The sequence below is a fragment of the Rhinopithecus bieti genome, unplaced genomic scaffold (assembly GCF_001698545.2).
Source record: "Rhinopithecus bieti isolate Rb0 unplaced genomic scaffold, ASM169854v2 scaffold_17826, whole genome shotgun sequence".
Lineage (NCBI taxonomy): Eukaryota > Metazoa > Chordata > Mammalia > Primates > Cercopithecidae > Rhinopithecus > Rhinopithecus bieti.
Genome location: NW_016809016.1, coordinates 271,516 through 280,417, shown reverse-complemented (window position 1 = coordinate 280,417; position 8,902 = coordinate 271,516). Strand labels below are relative to the sequence as shown.

At 46.6% G+C, this 8,902-nt stretch overlaps 1 protein-coding gene across 1 annotated transcript in view; it reads left to right on the top strand.

Moving 5' to 3' along the window:
* The first annotated feature begins 1,563 nt into the window (after positions 1-1,563).
* PLCG2 (phospholipase C gamma 2) overlaps positions 1,564-8,902 on the top strand; it is a 218,497-nt gene continuing 211,158 nt past the window's right edge. Inside the window, exon 1 of the mRNA XM_017888218.1 lies at positions 1,564-1,585. The gene's annotated coding sequence lies outside the window, so the exon portion shown is untranslated. The remainder of the gene's footprint in view (positions 1,586-8,902) is intronic.

Genomic DNA, 8,902 nt, shown 5'->3' with positions numbered 1-8,902 from the left:
CCACCTCATTCTCTCCCCTCCCCATCTCATTCCCACCCCTCCCCACTTCATTCCCTCCCCTTGCTGTCTCATTCCCACCCATCCCCACCTCATTCACCTCCTTTCCCGTCTCCTTTCCTTTCCCTTTTGCCTTTACCTCATACCAAGCTGGGTGGTGATCCGTTTGGAAATTCACAAAGCAGTGCACCTCACTTCACAGTTTGTCAAGGACCTGGTAAGCTGTAGGTGCTCAATACCTGCTTTATTGAATGAGTGACTGTGAGGCCCCATGGCAGAGCTCACTAGTGGGAACCTCATGTGTCTCCCTAGCAATGTCAAAGGCCTGTCTGAAGTATGTGTGGGAGGGATCCCCAAAAAGGACACCAATACCTGCGCTGGGATATTTAATAAAATATGCTATGAAGATTAAATGGAATAATGTGTAGGAAATGCCTGCTACATTGTAGGTATTCAAACTTTAGTTACCATTATTATCTTTTATTTTAACTAATAATCTGATTCTGGATCAGAAGCAGTGACTCCCACAAACGTCATCAAAAAGGGAATGGTGCAAAGTGAGGGAACATTGGAAGAGGAAGAACCAGCTGTGTGTCCTTAGGCAAATTGCTTACCCTCTCTGAGCCCCCATTGCCTGATCTGTCAAATGGGTCTGGAAATCCCCACTTCCTCTGCTATTGTGGCAGGCATCAGATGAGATAAAAGATGGGTTCAGTCTTAGCAAGCGAGGAAGAGCTGCCCAGCTGAGCTGAGAGGCGGCTGACCATGGGAAACCACCCCAAGCCTGTTCCTTTAATATATATATATATATGTATGTATTTTGAGACAAGGCCTCACTCTGTCACCCAGGCTGGAGTACGGTGGCATGATCATGATTCACTGCAGCCTCGACCTCCTGGGCTCAAGTGATCCTCCCACCTCAGTCTCCCAAGTAGCTGGAACTACAGGCATGCACCACCATGCCTGGCTATTTTTGTATTATTATTACTATTTTGTGGTAGAGATGAAGTGTCACTATGTTGCCCACGCTGGTCTCAAACTTCTGAGTTCAAGTGATCTGCTTACCTCAGCCTACCAAAGTGCTGGGATTACAGGCATGAGCCACTAAACCTGGCCTCAGCCTGTTTCTTTAACATCAGCTTCTTTTTTTTCGTTTTGGAGACACGGTTTCGCTCTGTCGCCCAAGCTGGAGTGGAGTGGTCTGATCTTGGCTCAGTGTAACTTCTGCCTCCTGGGTTCAAATGATTCTCCTGCCTCAGCCTCCCGAGTAGCTGGTGCTTGGGATTACAGGTGCTCACAGCCACATGCAGCTAATTTTTGTATTTTTAGTAGAGACGGGGTTTCACCATGTTGGCCAGGCTGGTCTCAAACTCCTGACCTCACGTGATCCACTTGCCTCGGCCTCCCAAAGTGCTGGGACTACAGACATGAGCCACTGCACCCAGCCTCAGCCTGTTCCTTTAACATCAGCTTCTGAAACTATCTCTGCAGAAGTTCTGAGGGTACCCCTCACTCAAGCTCCAGGCATCAGGAAAAGAACATTCCATGAAGTCCATCTGGAAGATGGTCCTTTCCTTGGTGCCCCCAGGTAAGCACATGGCCTCCAACCTGTCCTCCACCAAACCCTAACTCCAGGCCAGTCAGCAGCACCAAGCCTGGCCTGTTTCCATGGAGACCAGGAAAGGCACCAGAGTGTCTGGGAGGAAAGACGGCTTCCTGTTAAAAACCACAGATAGGATGGCCATAAAGCAGGGTAGTAGAACTGTCGTTATTCCACAGGATCAAACAGGGTTGCTAAGCCCAGGCACCGTCAGGGAGGCCCAATGGATGGGCCACATTTCCCCTACAGGGCCAACTGCCAAGTGTCCACTGCCCCCTACCGTCTTTCAGATAGGGCTTCTTGTAGGAGTATGCTGCTATGCTGGGCTATTATTGTCAGTATTCACAGAGTGCATAGTATATGCTAGTCACTGACCTCAGCGATCTGTAAGATTTATCTCCTTTAATCCTCAGAACAAACTTATGTCTTATACGGCAGCTATTATTATTAACCCCATTTTACAGATGAGGAAACTGAGGCACAGAGAGGTTAAGTATCTTGCCCAAGGTCACACAGTGGAGGAGCCAAGCCTGTATTCAATCCAGGTCATCTGAAACCAGAGCTTATGAAGGTGACCACACCATACAGTGTGTCAGGCCAGGGGAGGCCAGGCACAGAGGTGGTCGGGGAAAGAAGGAAGCTAAGTGCTAGGTACCAGGTCCCGAGTGAACACCTCATTAATATTGGTGTTGAAGAGGCATGAACTTCACGAGGAGGGTGTTACTGGCACTGTTTTACAGAGAAGGAGCTGAAAGCCCAGAGAGACAGTGAGTTGCCCAAGCAGCAAAGCTGCGTTTGAACCTAGATGTGTCTCCTGCAAAGCCTGGCTCTGCAGTGAGCTTGCCGCCTTATCCTGCTTCCTCAGCAGTTTGTTGCGAGTCTGATCTGTCTTGAGAACCCCACAGCCTGGGGCACAGGCCTGGAACACACACATTGCGCCTCTGCGCCTGCTTTTAGAAATTGTGTATGGGATTCCAGTGGTTCCCACTTGCAGCTACTTTGGGCAAAGGGGAGGAAATGTGGCAGGAAGTGTAGTGACTCTGTATCTTGGTGAGTGGTTGTTTGCCTGAGCTCAGACGCTGCTGGAATGGAGGGTTTTGAAAGGAGAATCATTTTGGAGTAGTTGCATCTCCGTTACTTTTGGGTGAGTTAAAGGAAAAAGGAAGCTCTAGGAGGGACCACATTGGAAATTCCATCTACCCACTCATCCACCCATCCGATCGTTCAGTCATCTCATTATCCAATCATTCATCCATTCATCCATCTACCAACCCATTTTCTGGGCTCCAATTTTCTGTTAGGCCCTGGAAACAAAACACACAAAACACCCAAACAAACAAAAAAACGAAAGAATAAAAACAGCCTTATAGAAAAAATGCTGTTTAGTGACCAGGCTGGCCAAGATGGTGAAACCCTGTCTCTACTAAAAGTATAAACATTAGCCGGGTGTGGTGGCAGGTGGTTGTAATCCCAGGTACTTGGGAGGCTGAGGCAGGAGAACTGCTTGAACCTAGTAGGCAGAGGTTGCAGAAGAGCCGAGATAGTGCCACTGCACTCCAGCCTGGGTGACAGAGGGAGACTCTGTGTCCAAAAAAAAAAAAAAAAAAAAAAAAAAAAAAGAAAAAAAAAAGAAGAAGAAAAAAAGCTGTTGTTTCATACTTTCCTTCAGCACTTTTTTTTTTTTTTTTTTTTTTTGATGGAGTCTCGCTCTGTCACCCAGGCTGGAGTGCAGTGGTGCAGTCTCAGCTCACTGCAAGCTCCGCCTCCTGGGTTCACGCCATTCTCCTGCCTCAGCCTTCCGAGTAGCTGGGACTACAGGCACCTGCCACCACGCCCGGCTAATTTTTTTTTTTTTTTTTTTTCTGTAGAGACGGGGTTTCACCATGTTCACCAGAATGGTCTCTATCTCCTGACCTCATGATCTGCCTGCCTCGGCCTCCCAAAGTGCTGGGATTACAGGCGTGAGCCACTGCGCCCAGCCAGCACTTTCTATTTTTTACGTTTAGAAAAGAGCTTTATTGAGATATAATTCATATAATCATACAATTCACCCATTTAAACCATGATTCTATGGCTTTTAGTGTATTCACAGAGCAATGACATCATCACCACAATCAATTTTTGAACCTTTTCATCACCCCAAACAGAAACCCAATACCCATTAGGCAGCCACTCCCTGTACTCCCTTCTCCCACTCCCTTCAATTACTCATCTACCTTCAATTACTCATCTACCTTCAATTACTCATCTACCTTCTGCCTCTGGATTTGCCTATTCCGGACGTTTCATGTAAATAGAATCATATACCATGTGGCCTTTTGTGTCCGGCTTCTTTCACTGAGCATCATGTGTTGTTGTTATTGTTGTTGTTTTCTTTTGTTTTTTGAGACACTGTCTTGATTTGTCACCCAGGCTGGAGTGCAGCAGTGTGATCTCAGCTCTCTGCAGCTTCCACCTCCTGGGCTCACGTGATCCTCCCATCTCAGCCTCCTGAGTAACTGGGGCCACAGGCGCATGCCACCAGGCCGGGCTAGAGATGGGTTTCGCCGTGTGACTCAGACTGATTTCAAACTCCTGGGCTCAAGCAATCTGCCTGCCTGGACCTCCCAAAGTGCTGGGATTAGAGGTGTGAACCATTGTACCCAGGCTCACTTACCATTGCATTTTCAATGTTTATTCATTTTGTAGCATGGATCAGTAAATCGTTTCTTTTTATTGCTGAGTGATATTCCATTTTATAGAGAGATCACATTTGGTTCATTCATTCATCAGTTGATGGACATTTGGGATGTCTCCCTTTTGGCTATTAGAAATAATGCTACTGTTAACATTTATGTGTAGGCTGGGTGCGGTGGCTCAAGCCTGTAATCCCAGCACTTTGGGAGGCTGAGACGGGCGGATCACGAGGTCAGGAGATCGAGACCATCCCGGCTAACACGGTGAAACCCCGTCTCTACTAAAAAAATACAAAAAAACTAGCCGGGCGAGGTGGCGGGCGCCTGTAGTCCCAGCTACTCGGGAGGCTGAGGCAGGAGAATGGCGGTAAACCCCGGAGGCGGAGCTTGCAGGGAGCTGAGACCCGGCCACCGCACTCCAGCCGGGGGGACAGAGGAGACCCCGCTTCAAAAAAAAAAAAAAAAAAAGTTTATATGTAAGCGTTGTGTGGATGAGTTTTCATTTCTTTTTGGCATTTACCTAGGAGTTGCCTTGCTGAGTCATACAGTAGCTCTGCATTTAACCTTTTGAGGAACTGCCAAACTATTTTCCATAGCAGCTGCAACATTTAGTACTCCTACCAGCAGTGTAGGAGAGTTCCAATTTCTCCATGTCCTCACCAACACTTGTTATTGTCCATCTCTTTTTTTTTTTTTTTTTCCTGAGACAGAGTCTTTCTCTGTCACCCAGGCTGGAGTGCAGTGGCACGATCTTGGCTCACTGCAACCTTTGCCTCTCAGGTTCAAGCGAGTCTCCTGCCTCAGCCTCCTGAGTAGCTGGGATTACAGGTGCACACCACCATGCCCAGCTAATTTTATATTTTAGTAGAGATGGGGTTTCACCATGTTGGCCAGGCTGGTCTCTAACTCCTGACCTCAGCTAATACACCTGCCTCGGTCTCCCAAAGTGCTGGAATTATAAGCATGAACCACCACACCCAGCTATTGTCCATCTTTTTAAATTTAGCCATTCTAGCAGGTGTGGAGTGATACCTCATTATGGTTTTAATTTACATTTCCCAGATAGCATCTTTACATGTTGTTATCAGCCATTTGTATATTTTCTTTGAACAAATGTCCATTTGGATTCTTTACCCATTGTTAATTGGGTTGTCTTTTCATTATTGAGTTGTAAGAGTTCTTTATAGAGTCTAGATACAAGTCCTTTATCAGATACATGATTTGCAAATATTCTTTCCCATTCTGTAGCTCCAGTTCTTTCTCATTGTTTTGTTTTATTTTGATTTTAAAGCATACATCCTCTTGCTAAGATATTTGAAAAGGCAAAATGTACAAAGAGATAGAAAAGAACCGCCCAGAGACCACTATGATTAATATTTAATCTTTTTTATTTGCCTTTTTAATAAACTTAATTGTGATTTATTTTTTGATAGGTAATATGTGCACTGCTGCAGAATTCTAAAAGTCTAAAACCAGAGATTCAGTGAGTCTCCCAAGCAGGAAAGCTGCATTTTCAATCTGATAGGTCCACTGCAAAGCCTGGCTCTCTCAGTGCCTCTGCCACCGTATCCTGCTTCCTCCAAAGTTTCTTTCAAGTCTGATCTGTCTTGAAAGCCCCAGTGCTTGGAGCCCCTGTCATCCAAACTCCTCCTAGGGACCGCTACTGTTGCCGCTTTCTAGATGATCTTCCAAGGATAGCTTATAGCTTGTACATATGGACATATACTTGTCAAATTTCCCTTAAATTGTATGTTACCCATTCCACTGAGCTTGTCAGTAGCTCTTTTCCAGTCTTGTAGCTCTGCAGAGTTTTCTTTCTATAGTTAAGAATACAATGTATCTGTCAGTTGTGGGAGGCACAGCAGGAATTCATTCTAGTGTTAGGAAGAACAAGGAATTTATTAAAGGATATTAGGTGGCTTGGCGAATCTCGAGGAGGGCAGAGATCCAGGTCTGGAGTCGACACAGCCAGAAACAAAGCACAACCACAGGTGGGATTGCTACAGTAGAGCAGTGCCCACTGCCAGGACCGGGCACAGAGCATGGCTGGTTCTGCTGGGCTCAGGGTGTGGCACCCTCTGTTTCTCTGCCTCCAGATACCAGGTGTTTCTGCCTCTACCTTTGTCAGGTATGTACCCTCTGACACCTGCTTCTCTTGTTGGTGGCTTTTGAACACAAGCCGGATGCTGGTATGTCTGACTCTGGGGCACAGCTGAGTGTCCCTACCCAAGCTGCAAGGGAGTCTGGGAAAACAAGATCTGGCTTTTTCTTTGGCAAGGTGTGGCCTCATATGGGGAGGCAGTCAAATATAGGAGGGCAAATTTTGATGGGCACCCAAAAAGAATGGCAGAGCCCAGTATATAATACTTAAATGGGCTGGGCACAATGGCACATGCCTATAATCCCAACACTTCGGGAGGTCAAGGTGGGAGGATCACTTGAAGCCAGGAGTTCACGACCAGCCTGGGCAACATAGGGAGACCCCGTCTCTACGCCCCCCCAAAAAAAAAATTAGCTGAGCACTGTGGCGTGTACCTATAATCCCAGCACTTTGGGAGGCTAAGGCAGGAGGCTCACCTCTGGCTAGGAGCTCAAGGCCAGCCTGTGCAATATAGTGAGACACCTGGCTTAAAATTTTTGTTTGTTTGTTTGAGACAGGGTTTCACTCTGTCACTCAGGCTAGAGTGCAGTGGCGTGATCTCAGCTCATGGCAACATCAACCTCCTGGGGTCACGTGATTCTCCTACTCCTCAGTAGCTGGGACTACAGGTGCACAGCACCACACCTGGCTAATTTTTGTATTTTTTTGTAGTAACAAGGTTTCACTATGTTGCCCAGGCTGGTTTCAAACTCCTGGGGTCAAGTGATCCTCCTACCTTAGCCTCCCAAAGTGCTGGCCTTACAGGCATGAGCCATTTGCGCCCAGCTACAAAAACATTTTTAAAGTTAGCTGGGTGTGGTTGTGCATACCTGTAGTCCTAGCTACTCAGAAGGCTGAAGCAGGAGGATCTGTTAAACCCAGGAGTTCAAGGATGCAGTGAGCTATGATCAAGCCACTACACTCCAGCCTAGGCAACAGGGCCAGACCCTGTCTTTAAAATAATAATAATAATGATAATACTTAAATGTAAGTGTATTGTAATTATGAAAGTATAATACTTCTGATTATAACAGCAGTACATGGGTGAGAGGTGACGTGTTGTAATGGTTAAGCTTGGGCAGCCTGGGAGCTGACTGCCTGGGTTAGAGTCACATCTGTATCCCTCAGCTAACCTTTCGAACTTGAGCATGGCTTGAACTTCATTATGCCCCAGTTTCCTCCTTTGTAAAATAGGGATCACAATAGAACATCCCTCTTGGGTTGGGCTGAGGTTGGGATGAGGTAACAGATGTAAGGCTTAGAACTGTATCTAGCTCATTGTATTTGCTATGTATTTGTTTGCTCTTCTCATTTTTCCAGTCTTTTATTACAAAAATTTTAAAACATACAGAAAAGTAAAAAGGTTGTATAGCAAGCATCCATCTAGCCACTACCTAAGATTTCACCCTGAACATTTACTCTTTCTTTTCTTTTCTTTTCTTTTTGAGAGATGGAGTCTTGTTCTGTCACCCAGGCTGGAGTGCAGTGGTGTGATCTCGGCTCACTCTAACCTCTGCCTCCTGGGTTCAAGCGATTCTCCTGCCTCAGCTTCCCAAGTAGTTGGGACTACAGGCATGCACCACCACGCCCAGCTACTTTTTGTAATTTTTAGTAGAGATGGAGTTTCACTATATGTTGGCTAGGCTGGTCTCGAACTCCTGACCTCAGCTGATCTGCGCACCTCATCCTCCCAAAGTGCTGGGATTACAGGCATGAGCCACCGCGTGTGGTCCCTGAACATCTACTCTGTTTTATCACATCTGTCTATGCCTCTTTCCAATTAGTAATGCATGTTAATTTTAATGCATTTCAAAGTAATGGCAAACGCATACGTATGTTGCTATTATTTTTTTAAAAAGAGGCTGTCAACTGTTAAACAAAATGGTCTGGGCATGGTGAGTCGCGCCTGTAATCCCAGCACTTTGAGAGGCCAAGGTGGGCAGATCACCTGAGGTCAGGAGTTCATGACCAGCCTGACCAACATGGGAAAATTCTGTCTCTACTACAAACACAAACACTAGCCTGTTGTGATGGCATGCTCCCGTAGTCCCAGCTACTGGGGAGGCTAAGGCATGAGAATCGCTTGATCCTGGTAGGTGGAGATTACAGTGAGCCGAGATTGTGCCACTGCACGCCAGCCTGGGCATTAGAGTGAGACACCATTTAAAAAAAAAAGTATATAAAATTGTCTGTATTTTCCTTTAACATAAGGAACAGAGTCCTATAGGATGAAACAGAATCATTAGGTTGAGGGGAGAGAGAAAAGGCAGGCCAGGGACTTCCTGACAATGGGAACAGCCTGGGCAAAAGAATGCCCTGCTGCAATTTCCCCCCAAACCCCCAAGCCTGGCTGATCAGCCAGAGCCCCTTCAAATGGGCATTAAAAATACTTGCTAATCGGCCGGGCGCGGTGGCTCAAGCCTGTAATCCCAGCACTTTGGGAGGCCGAGACGGGCGGATCACGAGGTCAGGAGATCGAGACCATCCTGG